Below are 26796 nucleotides of genomic sequence, written 5' to 3' on the forward strand. Positions count from 1 at the left end.
ATGCTAATTTTGCATGTTAGCATAATTATAAGAATAAGATAAAAAGGTTTAAAAGAACTCATACTAGTGGCATTTGAACCCACAAGTCTGTTAAAATTTAGGTAAGTCTCTAAACAATAGGAACAATCAATGATTCTTTCAACTGTCTTTTCCAAAACAGAAATGCACACACTCATGGAAATACAAAATACTCAGAATTAGATCAAAGGGTTCTCAAAACCTCATAATACTAGCAGCAGCGGGATTTGAACCCACGCCTCCGAAGAGACTGGAGCCTTAATCCAGCGCCTTAGACCGCTCGGCCATGCTACCTAATGCATCATTAAAAGAGCTTCCTTAGAGTAAGTTTAGTGTATCTGACTACATTTTAAACTTGTGCATTGTGGAAAATGGATAGGTCTCTAAACAAAAAGGAAAAAGCAATGATTCTATCTTTTGTCTTTTCCAAAAAAGCAAAGCACGCACTCATACAAAAATATGCTAATTTTTCTATTAGCAAAATCATAAATATAAGCTGAAAAAGTTTTCAAAACCTCAATATGTTGGCAGCAGTGGGATTTGAACCCACGCCTCCAAAGAGACTGAAGCCTTAATCCAGCGCCTTAGACCGCTCGGCCATGCTACCTAATGCATCATTAAAAGAGCTTCCTTAGAGTAAGTTTAGTGTATCTGACTACATTTTAAACTTGTGCATTGTGGAAAATGGATAGGTCTCTAAACAAAAAGGAAAAAGCAATGATTCTATCTTTTGTCTTTTCCAAAAAAGCAAAGCACGCACTCATACAAAAATATGCTAATTTTTCTATTAGCAAAATCATAAATATAAGCTGAAAAAGTTTTCAAAACCTCAATATGTTGGCAGCAGTGGGATTTGAACCCACGCCTCCAAAGAGACTGAAGCCTAAATCCAGCGCCTTAGACCACTCGGCCATGCTACCTTAAACAGCATGGTTAATTAAGCTTCCTTAGAGAAAGTGAAGTACATTTGACAACATTTAAAATTAGTACATTTTGGAAAATGGGCATGTCTCTAAACATTAGGCAAAAACAAAGATTCTATCAACGGTCTTTATCTTAACTGAAAACTGCTAAATCATACAAATACAAAAGAAGATTATATCACATGCTAATTTGCATGCTAGCAAAATCATAAGAATAAGTACAAAAACATTTCAAGATCTCATTATACTGGCAGCAGTGAGATTAAAGCATATGCTAATTTTGCATGTTAGCATAATTATAAGAATGAGATAAAAAGGTTTAAAAGAACTCATACTAGTGGCAGCAGTGGGATTTGAACTCACAAGTCTGTTGGAATATGGGTAAGTCTCTTAACAATAGGAAAAATCAAAGATTCTTTCAACTGTCTCTTCCTAAACAGAAATTAACACACTCATGAAAATACAAAATCATAAGAATTAGATCAAAGGGTTCTCAAAACCTCATAATAATGGCAGCAGTGGGATTTGAATGGGCATGTCTCTAAACATTAGAAAAAAGCAAGGATTCTTTCAACAGTCTTTATCTGAACTGAAAACTGGAAAATCATGCAAATACAAAAGAAGATTAAATCACATGCTAATTTGCATGTTAGCAAAATCATAAGAATAAGTACAAAAACATTTCAAGATCTCATAATACTGGCAGCAGTGGGTTTAAAGCATATGCTAATTTTGCATGTTAGCATAATTATAAGAATAAGATAAAAAGGTTTAAAAGAACTCATACTAGTGGCATTTGAACCCACAAGTCTGTTAAAATTTAGGTAAGTCTCTAAACAATAGGAACAATCAATGATTCTTTCAACTGTCTTTTCCAAAACAGAAATGCACACACTCATGGAAATACAAAATACTCAGAATTAGATCAAAGGGTTCTCAAAACCTCATAATACTGGCAGCAGTGTGATTTGAACCCACGCCTCCTAAGAGACTGGAGCCTTAATCCAGCGCCTTAGACCGCTCGGCCATGCTACCTAATGCATCATTAAAAGAGCTTCCTTAGAGTAAGTTTCGTGTATCTGACTACATTTTAAACTTGTGCATTGTGGAAAATGGATAGGTCTCTAAACAAAAAGGAAAAAGCAATGATTCTATCTTTTGTCTTTTCCAAAAAAGCAAAGCACGCACTCATACAAAAATATGCTAATTTTTCTGTTAGCAAAATCATAAATATAAGCTGAAAAGGTTTTCAAAACCTCAATATGTTGGCAGCAGTGGGATTTGAACCCACGCCTCCAAAGAGACTGGAGCCTAAAGCCAGCGCCTTAGACCACTCGGCCATGCTACCCTAAACAGCATGGTTAATTAAGCTTCCTTAGAGAAAGTGAAGTACATTTGACAACATTTAAAATTAGTACATTTTGGAAAATAGGCATGTCTCTAAACATTAGAAAAAAGCAAGGATTCTTTCAACAGTCTTTATCTGAACTGAAAACTGCAAAATCATGCAAATACAAAAGAAGATTAAATCACATGCTAATTTGCATGCTAGCAAAATCATAAGAATAAGTACAAAAACATTTCAAGATCTCATAATACTGGCAGCAGTGGGTTTAAAGCATATGCTAATTTTGCATGTTAGCATAATTATAAGAATAAGATAAAAAGGTTTAAAAGAACTCATACTAGTGGCAGCAGTGGGATTTGAACTCACAAGTCTGTTGGAATATGGGTAAGTCTCTTAACAATAGGAAAAATCAAAGATTCTTTCAACTGTCTCTTCCTAAACAGAAATTAACACACTCATGAAAATACAAAATCATAAGAATTAGATCAAAGGGTTCTCAAAACCTCATAATAATGGCAGCAGTGGCATTTGAATGGGCATGTCTCTAAACATTAGAAAAAAGCAAGGATTCTTTCAACAGTCTTTATCTGAACTGAAAACTGGAAAATCATGCAAATACAAAAGAAGATTAAATCACATGCTAATTTGCATGTTAGCAAAATCATAAGAATAAGTACAAAAACATTTCAAGATCTCATAATACTGGCAGCAGTGGGTTTAAAGCATATGCTAATTTTGCATGTTAGCATAATTATAAGAATAAGATAAAAAGGTTTAAAAGAACTCATACTAGTGGCATTTGAACCCACAAGTCTGTTAAAATTTAGGTAAGTCTCTAAACAATAGGAACAATCAATGATTCTTTCAACTGTCTTTTCCAAAACAGAAATGCACACACTCATGGAAATACAAAATACTCAGAATTAGATCAAAGGGTTCTCAAAACCTAGTGGCATTTGAACCCACAAGTCTGTTAAAATTTAGGTAAGTCTCTAAACTAAAGTCTAAAACTGTCTTTTCCAAAACAGAAATGCACACACTCATGGAAATACAAAATCCTCAGAATTAGATCAAAGGGTTCTCAAAACCTCATAATACTGGCAGCAGTGGGATTTGAACCCACGCCTCCAAAGAGACTGGAGCCTTAATCCAGCGCCTTAGACCGCTCGGCCATGCTACCTAATGCATCATTAAAAGAGCTTCCTGAGAGTAAGTTTAGTGTATCTGACTACATTTTAAACTTGTGAATTGTGGAAAATGGATAGGTCTCTAAACAAAAAGGAAAAAGCAATGATTCTATCTTTTGTCTTTTCCAAAAAAGCAAAGCACGCACTCATACAAAAATATGCTAATTTTTCTATTAGCAAAATCATAAATATAAGCTGAAAAGGTTTTCAAAACCTCAATATGTTAGCAGCAGTGGGATTTGAACCCACGCCTCCAAAGAGACTGGAGCCTAAATCCAGCGCCTTAGACCACTCGGCCATGCTACCTTAAACAGCATGGTTAATTAAGCTTCCTTAGAGAAAGTGAAGTACATTTGACAACATTTAAAATTAGTACATTTTGGAAAATGGGCATGTCTCTAAACATTAGGCAAAAACAAAGATTCTATCAACGGTCTTTATCTTAACTGAAAACTGCTAAATCATACAAATACAAAAGAAGATTATATCACATGCTAATTTGCATGCTAGCAAAATCATAAGAATAAGTACAAAAACATTTCAAGATCTCATAATACTGGCAGCAGTGAGATTAAAGCATATGCTAATTTTGCATGTTAGCATAATTATAAGAATGAGATAAAAAGGTTTAAAAGAACTCATACTAGTGGCAGCAGTGGGATTTGAACTCACAAGTCTGTTGGAATATGGGTAAGTCTCTTAACAATAGGAAAAATCAATGATTCTTTCAACTGTCTTTTCCTAAACAGAAATTAACACACTCATGAAAATACAAAATCATAAGAATTAGATCAAAGGGTTCTCAAAACCTCATAATAATGGCAGCAGTGGGATTTGAATGGGCATGTCTCTAAACATTAGAAAAAAGCAAGGATTCTTTCAACAGTCTTTATCTGAACTGAAAACTGGAAAATCATGCAAATACAAAAGAAGATTAAATCACATGCTAATTTGCATGTTAGCAAAATCATAAGAATAAGTACAAAAACATTTCAAGATCTCATAATACTGGCAGCAGTGGGTTTAAAGCATATGCTAATTTTGCATGTTAGCATAATTATAAGAATAAGATAAAAAGGTTTAAAAGAACTCATACTAGTGGCATTTGAACCCACAAGTCTGTTAAAATTTAGGTAAGTCTCTAAACAATAGGAACAATCAATGATTCTTTCAACTGTCTTTTCCAAAACAGAAATGCACACACTCATGGAAATACAAAATACTCAGAATTAGATCAAAGGGTTCTCAAAACCTCATAATACTAGCAGCAGCGGGATTTGAACCCACGCCTCCGAAGAGACTGGAGCCTTAATCCAGCGCCTTAGACCGCTCGGCCATGCTACCTAATGCATCATTAAAAGAGCTTCCTTAGAGTAAGTTTAGTGTATCTGACTACATTTTAAACTTGTGCATTGTGGAAAATGGATAGGTCTCTAAACAAAAAGGAAAAAGCAATGATTCTATCTTTTGTCTTTTCCAAAAAAGCAAAGCACGCACTCATACAAAAATATGCTAATTTTTCTATTAGCAAAATCATAAATATAAGCTGAAAAAGTTTTCAAAACCTCAATATGTTGGCAGCAGTGGGATTTGAACCCACGCCTCCAAAGAGACTGAAGCCTAAATCCAGCGCCTTAGACCACTCGGCCATGCTACCTTAAACAGCATGGTTAATTAAGCTTCCTTAGAGAAAGTGAAGTACATTTGACAACATTTAAAATTAGTACATTTTGGAAAATGGGCATGTCTCTAAACATTAGGCAAAAACAAAGATTCTATCAACGGTCTTTATCTTAACTGAAAACTGCTAAATCATACAAATACAAAAGAAGATTATATCACATGCTAATTTGCATGCTAGCAAAATCATAAGAATAAATACAAAAACATTTCAAGATCTCATTATACTGGCAGCAGTGAGATTAAAGCATATGCTAATTTTGCATGTTAGCATAATTATAAGAATGAGATAAAAAGGTTTAAAAGAACTCATACTAGTGGCAGCAGTGGGATTTGAACTCACAAGTCTGTTGGAATATGGGTAAGTCTCTTAACAATAGGAAAAATCAATGATTCTTTCAACTGTCTTTTCCTAAACAGAAATTAACACACTCATGAAAATACAAAATCATAAGAATTAGATCAAAGGGTTCTCAAAACCTCATAATAATGGCAGCAGTGGGATTTGAATGGGCATGTCTCTAAACATTAGAAAAAAGCAAGGATTCTTTCAACAGTCTTTATCTGAACTGAAAACTGGAAAATCATGCAAATACAAAAGAAGATTAAATCACATGCTAATTTGCATGTTAGCAAAATCATAAGAATAAGTACAAAAACATTTCAAGATCTCATAATACTGGCAGCAGTGGGTTTAAAGCATATGCTAATTTTGCATGTTAGCATAATTATAAGAATAAGATAAAAAGGTTTAAAAGAACTCATACTAGTGGCATTTGAACCCACAAGTCTGTTAAAATTTAGGTAAGTCTCTAAACAATAGGAACAATCAATGATTCTTTCAACTGTCTTTTCCAAAACAGAAATGCACACACTCATGGAAATACAAAATACTCAGAATTAGATCAAAGGGTTCTCAAAACCTCATAATACTAGCAGCAGCGGGATTTGAACCCACGCCTCCGAAGAGACTGGAGCCTTAATCCAGCGCCTTAGACCGCTCGGCCATGCTACCTAATGCATCATTAAAAGAGCTTCCTTAGAGTAAGTTTAGTGTATCTGACTACATTTTAAACTTGTGCATTGTGGAAAATGGATAGGTCTCTAAACAAAAAGGAAAAAGCAATGATTCTATCTTTTGTCTTTTCCAAAAAAGCAAAGCACGCACTCATACAAAAATATGCTAATTTTTCTATTAGCAAAATCATAAATATAAGCTGAAAAAGTTTTCAAAACCTCAATATGTTGGCAGCAGTGGGATTTGAACCCACGCCTCCAAAGAGACTGAAGCCTTAATCCAGCGCCTTAGACCGCTCGGCCATGCTACCTAATGCATCATTAAAAGAGCTTCCTTAGAGTAAGTTTAGTGTATCTGACTACATTTTAAACTTGTGCATTGTGGAAAATGGATAGGTCTCTAAACAAAAAGGAAAAAGCAATGATTCTATCTTTTGTCTTTTCCAAAAAAGCAAAGCACGCACTCATACAAAAATATGCTAATTTTTCTATTAGCAAAATCATAAATATAAGCTGAAAAAGTTTTCAAAACCTCAATATGTTGGCAGCAGTGGGATTTGAACCCACGCCTCCAAAGAGACTGAAGCCTAAATCCAGCGCCTTAGACCACTCGGCCATGCTACCTTAAACAGCATGGTTAATTAAGCTTCCTTAGAGAAAGTGAAGTACATTTGACAACATTTAAAATTAGTACATTTTGGAAAATGGGCATGTCTCTAAACATTAGGCAAAAACAAAGATTCTATCAACGGTCTTTATCTTAACTGAAAACTGCTAAATCATACAAATACAAAAGAAGATTATATCACATGCTAATTTGCATGCTAGCAAAATCATAAGAATAAGTACAAAAACATTTCAAGATCTCATTATACTGGCAGCAGTGAGATTAAAGCATATGCTAATTTTGCATGTTAGCATAATTATAAGAATGAGATAAAAAGGTTTAAAAGAACTCATACTAGTGGCAGCAGTGGGATTTGAACTCACAAGTCTGTTGGAATATGGGTAAGTCTCTTAACAATAGGAAAAATCAAAGATTCTTTCAACTGTCTCTTCCTAAACAGAAATTAACACACTCATGAAAATACAAAATCATAAGAATTAGATCAAAGGGTTCTCAAAACCTCATAATAATGGCAGCAGTGGGATTTGAATGGGCATGTCTCTAAACATTAGAAAAAAGCAAGGATTCTTTCAACAGTCTTTATCTGAACTGAAAACTGGAAAATCATGCAAATACAAAAGAAGATTAAATCACATGCTAATTTGCATGTTAGCAAAATCATAAGAATAAGTACAAAAACATTTCAAGATCTCATAATACTGGCAGCAGTGGGTTTAAAGCATATGCTAATTTTGCATGTTAGCATAATTATAAGAATAAGATAAAAAGGTTTAAAAGAACTCATACTAGTGGCATTTGAACCCACAAGTCTGTTAAAATTTAGGTAAGTCTCTAAACTAAAGTCTAAAACTGTCTTTTCCAAAACAGAAATGCACACACTCATGGAAATACAAAATCCTCAGAATTAGATCAAAGGGTTCTCAAAACCTCATAATACTGGCAGCAGTGGGATTTGAACCCACGCCTCCAAAGAGACTGGAGCCTTAATCCAGCGCCTTAGACCGCTCGGCCATGCTACCTAATGCATCATTAAAAGAGCTTCCTGAGAGTAAGTTTAGTGTATCTGACTACATTTTAAACTTGTGAATTGTGGAAAATGGATAGGTCTCTAAACAAAAAGGAAAAAGCAATGATTCTATCTTTTGTCTTTTCCAAAAAAGCAAAGCACGCACTCATACAAAAATATGCTAATTTTTCTATTAGCAAAATCATAAATATAAGCTGAAAAGGTTTTCAAAACCTCAATATGTTAGCAGCAGTGGGATTTGAACCCACGCCTCCAAAGAGACTGGAGCCTAAATCCAGCGCCTTAGACCACTCGGCCATGCTACCTTAAACAGCATGGTTAATTAAGCTTCCTTAGAGAAAGTGAAGTACATTTGACAACATTTAAAATTAGTACATTTTGGAAAATGGGCATGTCTCTAAACATTAGGCAAAAACAAAGATTCTATCAACGGTCTTTATCTTAACTGAAAACTGCTAAATCATACAAATACAAAAGAAGATTATATCACATGCTAATTTGCATGCTAGCAAAATCATAAGAATAAGTACAAAAACATTTCAAGATCTCATTATACTGGCAGCAGTGAGATTAAAGCATATGCTAATTTTGCATGTTAGCATAATTATAAGAATGAGATAAAAAGGTTTAAAAGAACTCATACTAGTGGCAGCAGTGGGATTTGAACTCACAAGTCTGTTGGAATATGGGTAAGTCTCTTAACAATAGGAAAAATCAAAGATTCTTTCAACTGTCTCTTCCTAAACAGAAATTAACACACTCATGAAAATACAAAATCATAAGAATTATATCAAAGGGTTCTCAAAACCTCATAATAATGGCAGCAGTGGGATTTGAATGGGCATGTCTCTAAACATTAGATAAAAGCAAGGATTCTTTCAACAGTCTTTATCTGAACTGAAAACTGGAAAATCATGCAAATACAAAAGAAGATTAAATCACATGCTAATTTGCATGTTAGCAAAATCATAAGAATAAGTACAAAAACATTTCAAGATCTCATAATACTGGCAGCAGTGGGTTTAAAGCATATGCTAATTTTGCATGTTAGCATAATTATAAGAATAAGATAAAAAGGTTTAAAAGAACTCATACTAGTGGCATTTGAACCCACAAGTCTGTTAAAATTTAGGTAAGTCTCTAAACTAAAGTCTAAAACTGTCTTTTCCAAAACAGAAATGCACACACTCATGGAAATACAAAATCCTCAGAATTAGATCAAAGGGTTCTCAAAACCTCATAATACTGGCAGCAGTGGGATTTGAACCCACGCCTCCAAAGAGACTGGAGCCTTAATCCAGCGCCTTAGACCGCTCGGCCATGCTACCTAATGCATCATTAAAAGAGCTTCCTGAGAGTAAGTTTAGTGTATCTGACTACATTTTAAACTTGTGAATTGTGGAAAATGGATAGGTCTCTAAACAAAAAGGAAAAAGCAATGATTCTATCTTTTGTCTTTTCCAAAAAAGCAAAGCACGCACTCATACAAAAATATGCTAATTTTTCTATTAGCAAAATCATAAATATAAGCTGAAAAGGTTTTCAAAACCTCAATATGTTAGCAGCAGTGGGATTTGAACCCACGCCTCCAAAGAGACTGGAGCCTAAATCCAGCGCCTTAGACCACTCGGCCATGCTACCTTAAACAGCATGGTTAATTAAGCTTCCTTAGAGAAAGTGAAGTACATTTGACAACATTTAAAATTAGTACATTTTGGAAAATGGGCATGTCTCTAAACATTAGGCAAAAACAAAGATTCTATCAACGGTCTTTATCTTAACTGAAAACTGCTAAATCATACAAATACAAAAGAAGATTATATCACATGCTAATTTGCATGCTAGCAAAATCATAAGAATAAGTACAAAAACATTTCAAGATCTCATAATACTGGCAGCAGTGAGATTAAAGCATATGCTAATTTTGCATGTTAGCATAATTATAAGAATGAGATAAAAAGGTTTAAAAGAACTCATACTAGTGGCAGCAGTGGGATTTGAACTCACAAGTCTGTTGGAATATGGGTAAGTCTCTTAACAATAGGAAAAATCAATGATTCTTTCAACTGTCTTTTCCTAAACAGAAATTAACACACTCATGAAAATACAAAATCATAAGAATTAGATCAAAGGGTTCTCAAAACCTCATAATAATGGCAGCAGTGGGATTTGAATGGGCATGTCTCTAAACATTAGAAAAAAGCAAGGATTCTTTCAACAGTCTTTATCTGAACTGAAAACTGGAAAATCATGCAAATACAAAAGAAGATTAAATCACATGCTAATTTGCATGTTAGCAAAATCATAAGAATAAGTACAAAAACATTTCAAGATCTCATAATACTGGCAGCAGTGGGTTTAAAGCATATGCTAATTTTGCATGTTAGCATAATTATAAGAATAAGATAAAAAGGTTTAAAAGAACTCATACTAGTGGCATTTGAACCCACAAGTCTGTTAAAATTTAGGTAAGTCTCTAAACAATAGGAACAATCAATGATTCTTTCAACTGTCTTTTCCAAAACAGAAATGCACACACTCATGGAAATACAAAATACTCAGAATTAGATCAAAGGGTTCTCAAAACCTCATAATACTGGCAGCAGTGGGATTTGAACCCACGCCTCCGAAGAGACTGGAGCCTTAATCCAGCGCCTTAGACCGCTCGGCCATGCTACCTAATGCATCATTAAAAGAGCTTCCTTAGAGTAAGTTTAGTGTATCTGACTACATTTTAAACTTGTGCATTGTGGAAAATGGATAGGTCTCTAAACAAAAAGGAAAAAGCAATGATTCTATCTTTTGTCTTTTCCAAAAAAGCAAAGCACGCACTCATACAAAAATATGCTATTTTTTCTATTAGCAAAATCATAAATATAAGCTGAAAAAGTTTTCAAAACCTCAATATGTTGGCAGCAGTGGGATTTGAACCCACGCCTCCAAAGAGACTGAAGCCTTAATCCAGCGCCTTAGACCGCTCGGCCATGCTACCTAATGCATCATTAAAAGAGCTTCCTTAGAGTAAGTTTAGTGTATCTGACTACATTTTAAACTTGTGCATTGTGGAAAATGGATAGGTCTCTAAACAAAAAGGAAAAAGCAATGATTCTATCTTTTGTCTTTTCCAAAAAAGCAAAGCACGCACTCATACAAAAATATGCTAATTTTTCTATTAGCAAAATCATAAATATAAGCTGAAAAAGTTTTCAAAACCTCAATATGTTGGCAGCAGTGGGATTTGAACCCACGCCTCCAAAGAGACTGAAGCCTAAATCCAGCGCCTTAGACCACTCGGCCATGCTACCTTAAACAGCATGGTTAATTAAGCTTCCTTAGAGAAAGTGAAGTACATTTGACAACATTTAAAATTAGTACATTTTGGAAAATGGGCATGTCTCTAAACAATAGGCAAAAACAAAGATTCTATCAACGGTCTTTATCTTAACTGAAAACTGCTAAATCATACAAATACAAAAGAAGATTACACACATGCTAATTTGCATGCTAGCAAAATCATAAGAATAAGTACAAAAACATTTCAAGATCTCATAATACTGGCAGCAGTGGGTTTAAAGCATATGCTAATTTTGCATGTTAGCATAATTATAAGAATAAGATAAAAAGGTTTAAAAGAACTCATACTAGTGGCATTTGAACCCACAAGTCTGTTAAAATTTAGGTAAGTCTCTAAACAATAGGAACAATCAATGATTCTTTCAACTGTCTTTTCCAAAACAGAAATGCACACACTCATGGAAATACAAAATCCTCAGAATTAGATCAAAGGGTTCTCAAAACCTCATAATACTGGCAGCAGTGGGATTTGAACCCACGCCTCCAAAGAGACTGGAGCCTTAATCCAGCGCCTTAGACCGCTTGGCCATGCTACCTAATGCATCATTAAAAGAGCTTCCTTAGAGTAAGTTTAGTGTATCTGACTACATTTTAAACTTGTGCATTGTGGAAAATGGATAGGTCTCTAAACAAAAAGGAAAAAGCAATGATTCTATCTTTTGTCTTTTCCAAAAAAGCAAAGCACGCACTCATACAAAAATATGCTAATTTTTCTATTAGCAAAATCATAAATATAAGCTGAAAAGGTTTTCAAAACCTCAATATGTTGGCAGCAGTGGGATTTGAACCCACACCTCCAAAGAGACTGGAGCCTAAATCCAGCACCTTAGACCACTCGGCCATGCTACCTTAAACAGCATGGTTAATTAAGCTCCCTTAGAGAAAGTGAAGTACATTTGACAACATTTAAAATTAGTACATTTTGGAAAATGGGCATGTCTCTAAACATTAGGCAAAAACAAAGATTCTATCAACGGTCTTTATCTTAACTGAAAACTGCTAAATCATACAAATACAAAAGAAGATTACACACATGCTAATTTGCATGCTAGCAAAATCATAAGAATAAGTACAAAAACATTTCAAGATCTCATAATACTGGCAGCAGTGAGATTAAAGCATATGCTAATTTTGCATGTTAGCATAATTATAAGAATGAGATAAAAAGGTTTAAAAGAGCTCATACTAGTGGCAGCAGTGGGATTTGAACTCACAAGTCTGTTGGAATATGGGTAAGTCTCTTAACAATAGGAAAAATCAATGATTCTTTCAACTGTCTTTTCCTAAACAGAAATTAACACACTCATGAAAATACAAAATCATAAGAATTAGATCAAAGGGTTCTCAAAACCTCATAATAATGGCAGCAGTGGGATTTGAATGGCCATGTCTCTAAACATTAGAAAAAAGCAAGGATTCTTTCAACAGTCTTTATCTGAACTGAAAACTGGAAAATCATGCAAATACAAAAGAAGATTAAATCACATGCTAATTTGCATGTTAGCAAAATCATGAGAATAAGTACAAAAACATTTCAAGATCTCATAATACTGGCAGCAGTGGGTTTAAAGCATATGCTAATTTTGCATGTTAGCATAATTATAAAAATAAGATAAAAAGGTTTAAAAGAACTCATACTAGTGGCATTTGAACCCACAAGTCTGTAAAAAATTTAGGTAAGTCTCTAAACTAAAGTCTAAAACTGTCTTTTCCAAAACAGAAATGCACACACTCATGGAAATACAAAATCCTCAGAATTAGATTAAAGGGTTCTCAAAACCTCATAATACTGGCAGCAGTGGGATTTGAACCCACGCCTCCGAAGAGACTGGAGCCTTAATCCAGCGCCTTAGACCGCTCGGCCATGCTACCTAATGCATCATTAAAAGAGCTTCCTTAGAGTAAGTTTAGTGTATCTGACTACATTTTAAACTTGTGCATTGTGGAAAATGGATAGTCTCTAAACAAAAAGGAAAAAGCAATGATTCTATCTTTTGTCTTTTCCAAAAAAGCAAAGCACGCACTCATACAAAAATATGCTAATTTTTCTGTTAGCAAAAATCACAAATATAAGCTGAAAAGGTTTTCAAAACCTCAATATGTTGGCAGCAGTGGGATTTGAACCCACGCCTCCAAAGAGACTGGAGCCTAAATCCAGCGCCTTAGACCACTCAGCCATGCTACCTTAAACAGCATGGATAATTAAGCTTCCTTAGAGAAAGTGAAGTACATTTGACAACATTTAAAATTAGTACATTTTGGAAAATGGGCATGTCTCTAAACATTAGGCAAAAACAAAGATTCTATCAACGGTCTTTATCTTAACTGAAAACTGCTAAATCATACAAATACAAAAGAAGATTACACACATGCTAATTTGCATGCTAGCAAAATCATAAGAATAAGTACAAAAACATTTCAAGATCTCATAATACTGGCAGCAGTGGGTTTAAAGCATATGCTAATTTTGCATGTTAGCATAATTATAAGAAAAAGATAAAAAGGTTTAAAAGAACTCATACTAGTGGCATTTGAACCCACAAGTCTGTAAAAAATTTAGGTAAGTCTCTAAACTAAAGTCTAAAACTGTCTTTTCCAAAACAGAAATGCACACACTCATGGAAATACAAAATACTTAGAATTAGATCAAAGGGTTCTCAAAACCTCATAATACTGGCAGCAGTGGGATTTGAACCCACGCCTCCGAAGAAACTGGAGCCTTAATCCAGCGCCTTAGACCGCTTGGCCATGCTACCTAAGGCATCATTAAAAGAGCTTCCTTAGAGTAAGTTTAGTGTATCTGACTACATTTTAAACTTGTGCATTGTGGAAAATGGATAGGTCTCTAAACAAAAAGGAAAATGCAATGATTCTATCTTTTGTCTTTTCCAAAAAAGCAAAGCACGCACTCATACAAAAATATGCTAATTTTTCTATTAGCAAAATCATAAATATAAGCTGAAAAGGTTTTCAAAACCTCAATATGTTGGCAGCAGTGGGATTTGAACCCACGCCTCCAAAGAGACTGGAGCCTAAATCCAGCACCTTAGACCACTCGGCCATGCTACCTTAAACAGCATGGTTAATTAAGCTCCCTTAGAGAAAGTGAAGTACATTTGACAACATTTAAAATTAGTACATTTTGGAAAATGGGCATGTCTCTAAACATTAGGCAAAAACAAAGATTCTATCAACGGTCTTTATCTTAACTGAAAACTGCTAAATCATACAAATACAAAAGAAGATTATATCACATGCTAATTTGCATGCTAGCAAAATCATAAGAATAAGTACAAAAACATTTCAAGATCTCATAATACTGGCAGCAGTGAGATTAAAGCATATGCTAATTTTGCATGTTAGCATAATTATAAGAATGAGATAAAAAGGTTTAAAAGAGCTCATACTAGTGGCATTTGAACTCACAAGTCTGTTGGAATATGGGTAAGTCTCTTAACAATAGGAAAAATCAATGATTCTTTCAACTGTCTTTTCCTAAACAGAAATTAACACACTCATGAAAATACAAAATCATAAGAATTAGATCAAAGGGTTCTCAAAACCTCATAATAATGGCAGCAGTGGGATTTGAATGGCCATGTCTCTAAACATTAGAAAAAAGCAAGGATTCTTTCAACAGTCTTTATCTGAACTGAAAACTGGAAAATCATGCAAATACAAAAGAAGATTAAATCACATGCTAATTTGCATGTTAGCAAAATCATGAGAATAAGTACAAAAACATTTCAAGATCTCATAATACTGGCAGCAGTGGGTTTAAAGCATATGCTAATTTTGCATGTTAGCATAATTATAAGAATAAGATAAAAAGGTTTAAAAGAACTCATACTAGTGGCATTTGAACCCACAAGTCTGTAAAAAAATTTAGGTAAGTCTCTAAACTAAAGTCTAAAACTGTCTTTTCCAAAACAGAAATGCACACACTCATGGAAATACAAAATCCTCAGAATTAGATTAAAGGGTTCTCAAAACCTCATAATACTGGCAGCAGTGGGATTTGAACCCACGCCTCCGAAGAGACTGGAGCCTTAATCCAGCGCCTTAGACCGCTCGGCCATGCTACCTAATGCATCATTAAAAGAGCTTCCTTAGAGTAAGTTTAGTGTATCTGACTACATTTTAAACTTGTGCATTGTGGAAAATGGATAGTCTCTAAACAAAAAGGAAAAAGCAATGATTCTATCTTTTGTCTTTTCCAAAAAAGCAAAGCACGCACTCATACAAAAATATGCTAATTTTTCTGTTAGCAAAAATCATAAATATAAGCTGAAAAGGTTTTCAAAACCTCAATATGTTGGCAGCAGTGGGATTTGAACCCACGCCTCCAAAGAGACTGGAGCCTAAATCCAGCGCCTTAGACCACTCAGCCATGCTACCTTTAACAGCATAGATAATTAAGCTTCCTTAGAGAAAGTGAAGTACATTTGACAACATTTAAAATTAGTACATTTTGGAAAATGGGCATGTCTCTAAACATTAGGCAAAAACAAAGATTCTATCAACGGTCTTTATCTTAACTGAAAACTGCTAAATCATACAAATACAAAAGAAGATTATATCACATGCTAATTTGCATGCTAGCAAAATCATAAGAATAAGTACAAAAACATTTCAAGATCTCATAATACTGGCAGCAGTGAGATTAAAGCATATGCTAATTTTGCATGTTAGCATAATTATAAGAATGAGATAAAAAGGTTTAAGAGAACTCATACTAGTGGCAGCAGTGGGATTTGAACTCACAAGTCTGTTGGAATATGGGTAAGTCTCTTAACAATAGGAAAAATCAATGATTCTTTCAACTGTCTTTTCCTAAACAGAAATTAACACACTCATGAAAATACAAAATCATAAGAATTAGATCAAAGGGTTCTCAAAACCTCATAATACTGGCAGCAGTGGGATTTGAATGGGCATGTCTCTAAACATTAGAAAAAAGCAAGGATTCTATCAACAGTCTTTATCTGAACTGAAAACTGCAAAATCATGCAAATACAAAAGAAGATTAAATCACATGCTAATTTGCATGTTAGCAAAATCATGAGAATAAGTACAAAAACATTTCAAGATCTCATAATACTGGCAGCAGTGGGTTTAAAGCATATGCTAATTTTGCATGTTAGCATAATTATAAGAATAAGATAAAAAGGTTTAAAAGAACTCATACTAGTGGCATTTGAACCCACAAGTCTGTAAAAAAATTTAGGTAAGTCTCTAAACTAAAGTCTAAAACTGTCTTTTCCAAAACAGAAATGCACACACTCATGGAAATACAAAATCCTCAGAATTAGATTAAAGGGTTCTCAAAACCTCATAATACTGGCAGCAGTGGGATTTGAACCCACGCCTCCGAAGAGACTGGAGCCTTAATCCAGCGCCTTAGACCGCTCGGCCATGCTACCTAATGCATCATTAAAAGAGCTTCCTTAGAGTAAGTTTAGTGTATCTGACTACATTTTAAACTTGTGCATTGTGGAAAATGGATAGTCTCTAAACAAAAAGGAAAAAGCAATGATTCTATCTTTTGTCTTTTCCAAAAAAGCAAAGCACGCACTCATACAAAAATATGCTAATTTTTCTGTTAGCAAAAATCATAAATATAAGCTGAAAAGGTTTTCAAAACCTCAATATGTTGGCAGCAGTGGGATTTGAACCCACGCCTCCAAAGAGACTGGAGCCTAAATCCAGCGCCTTAGACCACTCAGCCATGCTACCTTAAACAGCATGGATAATTAAGCTTCCTTAGAGAAAGTGAAGTACATTTGACAACATTTAAAATTAGTACATTTTGGAAAATGGGCATGTCTCTAAACATTAGGCAAAAACAAAGATTCTATCAACGGTCTTTATCTTAACTGAAAACTGCTAAATCATACAAATACAAAAGAAGATTATATCACATGCTAATTTGCATGCTAGCAAAATCATAAGAATAAGTACAAAAACATTTCAAGATCTCATTATACTGGCAGCAGTGAGATTAAAGCATATGCTAATTTTGCATGTTAGCATAATTATAAGAATGAGATAAAAAGGTTTAAAAGAACTCATACTAGTGGCAGCAGTGGGATTTGAACTCACAAGTCTGTTGGAATATGGGTAAGTCTCTTAACAATAGGAAAAATCAAAGATTCTTTCAACTGTCTCTTCCTAAACAGAAATTAACACTCATGAAAATACAAAATCATAAGAATTATATCAAAGGGTTCTCAAAACCTCATAATAATGGCAGCAGTGGGATTTGAATGGGCATGTCTCTAAACATTAGAAAAAAGCAAGGATTCTTTCAACAGTCTTTATCTGAACTGAAAACTGGAAAATCATGCAAATACAAAAGAAGATTAAATCACATGCTAATTTGCATGTTAGCAAAATCATAAGAATAAGTACAAAAACATTTCAAGATCTCATAATACTGGCAGCAGTGGGTTTAAAGCATACGCTAATTTTGCATGTTAGCATAATTATAAGAATAAGATAAAAAGGTTTAAAAGAACTCATACTAGTGGCATTTGAACCCACAAGTCTGTTAAAATTTAGGTAAGTCTCTAAACAATAGGAACAATCAATGATTCTTTCAACTGTCTTTTCCAAAACAGAAATGCACACACTCATGGAAATACAAAATACTCAGAATTAGATCAAAGGGTTCTCAAAACCTCATAATACTGGCAGCAGTGGGATTTGAACCCACGCCTCCGAAGAGACTGGAGCCTTAATCCAGCGCCTTAGACTGCTCGGCCATGCTACCTAATGCGTCATTAAAAGAGCTTCCTTAGAGTAAGTTTAGTGTATCTGACTACATTTTAAACTTGTGCATTGTGGAAAATGGATAGGTCTCTAAACAAAAAGGAAAAAGCAATTATTCTATCTTTTGTCTTTTCCAAAAAAGCAAAGCACGCACTCATACAAAAATATGCTAATTTTTCTATTAGCAAAATCATAAATATAAGCTGAAAAGGTTTTCAAAACCTCAATATGTTGACAGCAGTGGGATTTGAACCCACGCCTCCAAAGAGACTGGAGCCTAAATCCAGCACCTTCGACCACTCGGCCATGCTACCTTAAAAAGCATGGTTAATTAAGCTCCCTTAGAGAAAGTGAAGTACATTTGACAACATTTAAAATTAGTACATTTTGGAAAATGGGCATGTCTCTAAACATTAGGCAAAAACAAAGATTCTATCAACGGTCTTTATCTTAACTGAAAACTGCTAAATCATACAAATACAAAAGAAGATTATATCACATGCTAATTTGCATGCTAGCAAAATCATAAGAATAAGTACAAAAACATTTCAAGATCTCATTATACTGGCAGCAGTGAGATTAAAGCATATGCTAATTTTGCATGTTAGCATAATTATAAGAATGAGATAAAAAGGTTTAAAAGAACTCATACTAGTGGCAGCAGTGGGATTTGAACTCACAAGTCTGTTGGAATATGGGTAAGTCTCTTAACAATAGGAAAAATCAAAGATTCTTTCAACTGTCTCTTCCTAAACAGAAATTAACACACTCATGAAAATACAAAATCATAAGAATTAGATCAAAGGGTTCTCAAAACCTCATAATAATGGCAGCAGTGGGATTTGAATGGGCATGTCTCTAAACATTAGAAAAAAGCAAGGATTCTTTCAACAGTCTTTATCTGAACTGAAAACTGGAAAATCATGCAAATACAAAAGAAGATTAAATCACATGCTAATTTGCATGTTAGCAAAATCATAAGAATAAGTACAAAAACATTTCAAGATCTCATAATACTGGCAGCAGTGGGTTTAAAGCATACGCTAATTTTGCATGTTAGCATAATTATAAGAATAAGATAAAAAGGTTTAAAAGAACTCATACTAGTGGCATTTGAACCCACAAGTCTGTTAAAATTTAGGTAAGTCTCTAAACAATAGGAACAATCAATGATTCTTTCAACTGTCTTTTCCAAAACAGAAATGCACACACTCATGGAAATACAAAATCCTCAGAATTAGATCAAAGGGTTCTCAAAACCTCATAATACTGGCAGCAGTGGGATTTGAACCCACGCCTCCGAAGAGACTGGAGCCTTAACCCAGCGCCTTAGACTGCTCGGCCATGCTACCTAATGCGTCATTAAAAGAGCTTCCTTAGAGTAAGTTTAGTGTATCTGACTACATTTTAAACTTGTGCATTGTGGAAAATGGATAGGTCTCTAAACAAAAAGGAAAAAGCAATGATTCTATCTTTTGTCTTTTCCAAAAAAGCAAAGCACGCACTCATACAAAAATATGCTAATTTTTCTATTAGCAAAATCATAAATATAAGCTGAAAAGTTTTTCAAAACCTCAATATGTTGACAGCAGTGGGATTTGAACCCACGCCTCCAAAGAGACTGGAGCCTAAATCCAGCACCTTAGACCACTCGGCCATGCTACCTTAAAAAGCATGGTTAATTAAGCTCCCTTAGAGAAAGTGAAGTACATTTGACAACATTTAAAATTAGTACATTTTGGAAAATGGGCATGTCTCTAAACATTAGGCAAAAACAAAGATTCTATCAACGGTCTTTATCTTAACTGAAAACTGCTAAATCATACAAATACAAAAGAAGATTATATCACATGCTAATTTGCATGCTAGCAAAATCATAAGAATAAGTACAAAAACATTTCAAGATCTCATTATACTGGCAGCAGTGAGATTAAAGCATATGCTAATTTTGCATGTTAGCATAATTATAAGAATGAGATAAAAAGGTTTAAAAGAACTCATACTAGTGGCAGCAGTGGGATTTGAACTCACAAGTCTGTTGGAATATGGGTAAGTCTCTTAACAATAGGAAAAATCAAAGATTCTTTCAACTGTCTCTTCCTAAACAGAAATTAACACACTCATGAAAATACAAAATCATAAGAATTAGATCAAAGGGTTCTCAAAACCTCATAATAATGGCAGCAGTGGGATTTGAATGGGCATGTCTCTAAACATTAGAAAAAAGCAAGGATTCTTTCAACAGTCTTTATCTGAACTGAAAACTGGAAAATCATGCAAATACAAAAGAAGATTAAATCACATGCTAATTTGCATGTTAGCAAAATCATAAGAATAAGTACAAAAACATTTCAAGATCTCATAATACTGGCAGCAGTGGGTTTAAAGCATATGCTAATTTTGCATGTTAGCATAATTATAAGAATAAGATAAAAAGGTTTAAAAGAACTCATACTAGTGGCATTTGAAACCACAAGTCTGTTAAAATTTAGGTAAGTCTCTAAACAATAGGAACAATCAATGATTCTTTCAACTGTCTTTTCCAAAACAGAAATGCACACACTCATGGAAATACAAAATCCTCAGAATTAGATCAAAGGGTTCTCAAAACCTCATAATACTGGCAGCAGTGGGATTTGAACCCACGCCTCCGAAGAGACTGGAGCCTTAATCCAGTGCCTTAGACCGCTCGGCCATGCTACCTAATGCATCATTAAAAGAGCTTCCTTAGAGTAAGTTTAGTGTATCTGACTACATTTTAAACTTGTGCATTGTGGAAAATGGATAGTCTCTAAACAAAAAGGAAAAAGCAATGATTCTATCTTTTGTCTTTTCCAAAAAAGCAAAGCACGCACTCATACAAAAATATGCTAATTTTTCTGTTAGCAAAATCATAAATATAAGCTGAAAAGGTTTTCAAAACCTCAATATGTTGGCAGCAGTGGGATTTGAACCCACGCCTCCAAAGAGACTGGAGCCTAAATCCAGCGCCTTAGACCACTCAGCCATGCTACCTTAAACAGCATGGATAATTAAGCTTCCTTAGAGAAAGTGAAGTACATTTGACAACATTTAAAATTAGTACATTTTGGAAAATGGGCATGTCTCTAAACATTAGGCAAAAACAAAGATTCTATCAACGGTCTTTATCTTAACTGAAAACTGCTAAATCATACAAATACAAAAGAAGATTATATCACATGCTAATTTGCATGCTAGCAAAATCATAAGAATAAGTACAAAAACATTTCAAGATCTCATAATACTGGCAGCAGTGAGATTAAAGCATATGCTAATTTTGCATGTTAGCATAATTATAAGAATGAGATAAAAAGGTTTAAGAGAACTCATACTAGTGGCAGCAGTGGGATTTGAACTCACAAGTCTGTTGGAATATGGGTAAGTCTCTTAACAATAGGAAAAATCAATGATTCTTTCAACTGTCTTTTCCTAAACAGAAATTAACACACTCATGAAAATACAAAATCATAAGAATTAGATCAAAGGGTTCTCAAAACCTCATAATACTGGCAGCAGTGGGATTTGAATGGGCATGTCTCTAAACATTAGAAAAAAGCAAGGATTCTATCAACAGTCTTTATCTGAACTGAAAACTGCAAAATCATGCAAATACAAAAGAAGATTAAATCACATGCTAATTTGCATGTTAGCAAAATCATAAGAATAAGTACAAAAACATTTCAAGATCTCATAATACTGGCAGCAGTGGGTTTAAAGCATATGCTAATTTTGCATGTTAGCATTATTATAAGAATAAGATAAAAAGGTTTAAAATAACTCATACTAGTGGCATTTGAACCCACAAGTCTGTTAAAATTTAGGTAAGTCTCTAAACAATAGGAACAATCAATGATTCTTTCAACTGTCTTTTCCAAAACAGAAATGCACACACTCATGGAAATACAAAATCCTCAGAATTAGATCAAAGGGTTCTCAAAACCTCATAATACTGGCAGCAGTGGGATTTGAACCCACGCCTCCGAAGAGACTGGAGCCTTAATCCAGCGCCTTAGACCGCTCGGCCATGCTACCTAATGCATCATTAAAAGAGCTTCCTTAGAGTAAGTTTAGTGTATCTGACTACATTTTAAACTTGTGCATTGTGGAAAATGGATAGTCTCTAAACAAAAAGGAAAAAGCAATGATTCTATCTTTTGTCTTTTCCAAAAAAGCAAAGCACGCACTCATACAAAAATATGCTAATTTTTCTGTTAGCAAAAATCACAAATATAAGCTGAAAAGGTTTTCAAAACCTCAATATGTTGGCAGCAGTGGGATTTGAACCCACGCCTCCAAAGAGACTGGAGCCTAAATCCAGCGCCTTAGACCACTCAGCCATGCTACCTTAAACAGCATGGATAATTAAGCTTCCTTAGAGAAAGTGAAGTACATTTGACAACATTTAAAATTAGTACATTTTGGAAAATGGGCATGTCTCTAAACATTAGGCAAAAACAAAGATTCTATCAACGGTCTTTATCTTAACTGAAAACTGCTAAATCATACAAATACAAAAGAAGATTACACACATGCTAATTTGCATGCTAGCAAAATCATAAGAATAAGTACAAAAACATTTCAAGATCTCATAATACTGGCAGCAGTGGGTTTAAAGCATATGCTAATTTTGCATGTTAGCATAATTATAAGAAAAAGATAAAAAGGTTTAAAAGAACTCATACTAGTGGCATTTGAACCCACAAGTCTGTAAAAAATTTAGGTAAGTCTCTAAACTAAAGTCTAAAACTGTCTTTTCCAAAACAGAAATGCACACACTCATGGAAATACAAAATACTTAGAATTAGATCAAAGGGTTCTCAAAACCTCATAATACTGGCAGCAGTGGGATTTGAACCCACGCCTCCGAAGAAACTGGAGCCTTAATCCAGCGCCTTAGACCGCTTGGCCATGCTACCTAAGGCATCATTAAAAGAGCTTCCTTAGAGTAAGTTTAGTGTATCTGACTACATTTTAAACTTGTGCATTGTGGAAAATGGATAGGTCTCTAAACAAAAAGGAAAATGCAATGATTCTATCTTTTGTCTTTTCCAAAAAAGCAAAGCACGCACTCATACAAAAATATGCTAATTTTTCTATTAGCAAAATCATAAATATAAGCTGAAAAGGTTTTCAAAACCTCAATATGTTGGCAGCAGTGGGATTTGAACCCACGCCTCCAAAGAGACTGGAGCCTAAATCCAGCACCTTAGACCACTCGGCCATGCTACCTTAAACAGCATGGTTAATTAAGCTCCCTTAGAGAAAGTGAAGTACATTTGACAACATTTAAAATTAGTACATTTTGGAAAATGGGCATGTCTCTAAACATTAGGCAAAAACAAAGATTCTATCAACGGTCTTTATCTTAACTGAAAACTGCTAAATCATACAAATACAAAAGAAGATTATATCACATGCTAATTTGCATGCTAGCAAAATCATAAGAATAAGTACAAAAACATTTCAAGATCTCATAATACTGGCAGCAGTGAGATTAAAGCATATGCTAATTTTGCATGTTAGCATAATTATAAGAATGAGATAAAAAGGTTTAAAAGAGCTCATACTAGTGGCATTTGAACTCACAAGTCTGTTGGAATATGGGTAAGTCTCTTAACAATAGGAAAAATCAATGATTCTTTCAACTGTCTTTTCCTAAACAGAAATTAACACACTCATGAAAATACAAAATCATAAGAATTAGATCAAAGGGTTCTCAAAACCTCATAATAATGGCAGCAGTGGGATTTGAATGGCCATGTCTCTAAACATTAGAAAAAAGCAAGGATTCTTTCAACAGTCTTTATCTGAACTGAAAACTGGAAAATCATGCAAATACAAAAGAAGATTAAATCACATGCTAATTTGCATGTTAGCAAAATCATGAGAATAAGTACAAAAACATTTCAAGATCTCATAATACTGGCAGCAGTGGGTTTAAAGCATATGCTAATTTTGCATGTTAGCATAATTATAAGAATAAGATAAAAAGGTTTAAAAGAACTCATACTAGTGGCATTTGAACCCACAAGTCTGTAAAAAAATTTAGGTAAGTCTCTAAACTAAAGTCTAAAACTGTCTTTTCCAAAACAGAAATGCACACACTCATGGAAATACAAAATCCTCAGAATTAGATTAAAGGGTTCTCAAAACCTCATAATACTGGCAGCAGTGGGATTTGAACCCACGCCTCCGAAGAGACTGGAGCCTTAATCCAGCGCCTTAGACCGCTCGGCCATGCTACCTAATGCATCATTAAAAGAGCTTCCTTAGAGTAAGTTTAGTGTATCTGACTACATTTTAAACTTGTGCATTGTGGAAAATGGATAGTCTCTAAACAAAAAGGAAAAAGCAATGATTCTATCTTTTGTCTTTTCCAAAAAAGCAAAGCACGCACTCATACAAAAATATGCTAATTTTTCTGTTAGCAAAAATCATAAATATAAGCTGAAAAGGTTTTCAAAACCTCAATATGTTGGCAGCAGTGGGATTTGAACCCACGCCTCCAAAGAGACTGGAGCCTAAATCCAGCGCCTTAGACCACTCAGCCATGCTACCTTTAACAGCATAGATAATTAAGCTTCCTTAGAGAAAGTGAAGTACATTTGACAACATTTAAAATTAGTACATTTTGGAAAATGGGCATGTCTCTAAACATTAGGCAAAAACAAAGATTCTATCAACGGTCTTTATCTTAACTGAAAACTGCTAAATCATACAAATACAAAAGAAGATTATATCACATGCTAATTTGCATGCTAGCAAAATCATAAGAATAAGTACAAAAACATTTCAAGATCTCATAATACTGGCAGCAGTGAGATTAAAGCATATGCTAATTTTGCATGTTAGCATAATTATAAGAATGAGATAAAAAGGTTTAAGAGAACTCATACTAGTGGCAGCAGTGGGATTTGAACTCACAAGTCTGTTGGAATATGGGTAAGTCTCTTAACAATAGGAAAAATCAATGATTCTTTCAACTGTCTTTTCCTAAACAGAAATTAACACACTCATGAAAATACAAAATCATAAGAATTAGATCAAAGGGTTCTCAAAACCTCATAATACTGGCAGCAGTGGGATTTGAATGGGCATGTCTCTAAACATTAGAAAAAAGCAAGGATTCTATCAACAGTCTTTATCTGAACTGAAAACTGCAAAATCATGCAAATACAAAAGAAGATTAAATCACATGCTAATTTGCATGTTAGCAAAATCATGAGAATAAGTACAAAAACATTTCAAGATCTCATAATACTGGCAGCAGTGGGTTTAAAGCATATGCTAATTTTGCATGTTAGCATAATTATAAGAATAAGATAAAAAGGTTTAAAAGAACTCATACTAGTGGCATTTGAACCCACAAGTCTGTAAAAAAATTTAGGTAAGTCTCTAAACTAAAGTCTAAAACTGTCTTTTCCAAAACAGAAATGCACACACTCATGGAAATACAAAATCCTCAGAATTAGATTAAAGGGTTCTCAAAACCTCATAATACTGGCAGCAGTGGGATTTGAACCCACGCCTCCGAAGAGACTGGAGCCTTAATCCAGCGCCTTAGACCGCTCGGCCATGCTACCTAATGCATCATTAAAAGAGCTTCCTTAGAGTAAGTTTAGTGTATCTGACTACATTTTAAACTTGTGCATTGTGGAAAATGGATAGTCTCTAAACAAAAAGGAAAAAGCAATGATTCTATCTTTTGTCTTTTCCAAAAAAGCAAAGCACGCACTCATACAAAAATATGCTAATTTTTCTGTTAGCAAAAATCATAAATATAAGCTGAAAAGGTTTTCAAAACCTCAATATGTTGGCAGCAGTGGGATTTGAACCCACGCCTCCAAAGAGACTGGAGCCTAAATCCAGCGCCTTAGACCACTCAGCCATGCTACCTTAAACAGCATGGATAATTAAGCTTCCTTAGAGAAAGTGAAGTACATTTGACAACATTTAAAATTAGTACATTTTGGAAAATGGGCATGTCTCTAAACATTAGGCAAAAACAAAGATTCTATCAACGGTCTTTATCTTAACTGAAAACTGCTAAATCATACAAATACAAAAGAAGATTATATCACATGCTAATTTGCATGCTAGCAAAATCATAAGAATAAGTACAAAAACATTTCAAGATCTCATTATACTGGCAGCAGTGAGATTAAAGCATATGCTAATTTTGCATGTTAGCATAATTATAAGAATGAGATAAAAAGGTTTAAAAGAACTCATACTAGTGGCAGCAGTGGGATTTGAACTCACAAGTCTGTTGGAATATGGGTAAGTCTCTTAACAATAGGAAAAATCAAAGATTCTTTCAACTGTCTCTTCCTAAACAGAAATTAACACTCATGAAAATACAAAATCATAAGAATTATATCAAAGGGTTCTCAAAACCTCATAATAATGGCAGCAGTGGGATTTGAATGGGCATGTCTCTAAACATTAGAAAAAAGCAAGGATTCTTTCAACAGTCTTTATCTGAACTGAAAACTGGAAAATCATGCAAATACAAAAGAAGATTAAATCACATGCTAATTTGCATGTTAGCAAAATCATAAGAATAAGTACAAAAACATTTCAAGATCTCATAATACTGGCAGCAGTGGGTTTAAAGCATACGCTAATTTTGCATGTTAGCATAATTATAAGAATAAGATAAAAAGGTTTAAAAGAACTCATACTAGTGGCATTTGAACCCACAAGTCTGTTAAAATTTAGGTAAGTCTCTAAACAATAGGAACAATCAATGATTCTTTCAACTGTCTTTTCCAAAACAGAAATGCACACACTCATGGAAATACAAAATACTCAGAATTAGA

At 34.2% G+C, this 26796-nt stretch overlaps 10 non-coding genes across 10 annotated transcripts; all 10 read right to left on the minus strand.

Moving 5' to 3' along the window:
• Positions 1 to 3387: 3387 nt before the first annotated feature.
• TRNAL-AAG (transfer RNA leucine (anticodon AAG)) lies at positions 3388 to 3469 on the minus strand. The gene has a single exon. It is a non-coding gene; the product is annotated as a tRNA-Leu (tRNA).
• A 4269-nt stretch (positions 3470 to 7738) lies between these two features.
• Positions 7739 to 7820, minus strand: TRNAL-AAG (transfer RNA leucine (anticodon AAG)). The gene has a single exon. It is a non-coding gene; the product is annotated as a tRNA-Leu (tRNA).
• A 1254-nt stretch (positions 7821 to 9074) lies between these two features.
• TRNAL-AAG (transfer RNA leucine (anticodon AAG)) lies at positions 9075 to 9156 on the minus strand. Its single transcript has one exon. It is a non-coding gene; the product is annotated as a tRNA-Leu (tRNA).
• A 1269-nt stretch (positions 9157 to 10425) lies between these two features.
• TRNAL-AAG (transfer RNA leucine (anticodon AAG)) lies at positions 10426 to 10507 on the minus strand. Its single transcript has one exon. It is a non-coding gene; the product is annotated as a tRNA-Leu (tRNA).
• Positions 10508 to 12972: 2465 nt separating this feature from the next.
• On the minus strand, positions 12973 to 13054 carry TRNAL-AAG (transfer RNA leucine (anticodon AAG)). Its single transcript has one exon. It is a non-coding gene; the product is annotated as a tRNA-Leu (tRNA).
• A 2131-nt stretch (positions 13055 to 15185) lies between these two features.
• TRNAL-AAG (transfer RNA leucine (anticodon AAG)) lies at positions 15186 to 15267 on the minus strand. Its single transcript has one exon. It is a non-coding gene; the product is annotated as a tRNA-Leu (tRNA).
• Positions 15268 to 16523: 1256 nt separating this feature from the next.
• On the minus strand, positions 16524 to 16605 carry TRNAL-AAG (transfer RNA leucine (anticodon AAG)). The gene has a single exon. It is a non-coding gene; the product is annotated as a tRNA-Leu (tRNA).
• A 5319-nt stretch (positions 16606 to 21924) lies between these two features.
• On the minus strand, positions 21925 to 22006 carry TRNAL-AAG (transfer RNA leucine (anticodon AAG)). The gene has a single exon. It is a non-coding gene; the product is annotated as a tRNA-Leu (tRNA).
• A 2131-nt stretch (positions 22007 to 24137) lies between these two features.
• Positions 24138 to 24219, minus strand: TRNAL-AAG (transfer RNA leucine (anticodon AAG)). Its single transcript has one exon. It is a non-coding gene; the product is annotated as a tRNA-Leu (tRNA).
• Positions 24220 to 25475: 1256 nt separating this feature from the next.
• TRNAL-AAG (transfer RNA leucine (anticodon AAG)) lies at positions 25476 to 25557 on the minus strand. Its single transcript has one exon. It is a non-coding gene; the product is annotated as a tRNA-Leu (tRNA).
• Positions 25558 to 26796: the final 1239 nt, after the last annotated feature.

Source organism: Ranitomeya variabilis, chromosome 5 (genome assembly GCF_051348905.1).
Source record: "Ranitomeya variabilis isolate aRanVar5 chromosome 5, aRanVar5.hap1, whole genome shotgun sequence".
Classification (NCBI taxonomy): domain Eukaryota; kingdom Metazoa; phylum Chordata; class Amphibia; order Anura; family Dendrobatidae; genus Ranitomeya; species Ranitomeya variabilis.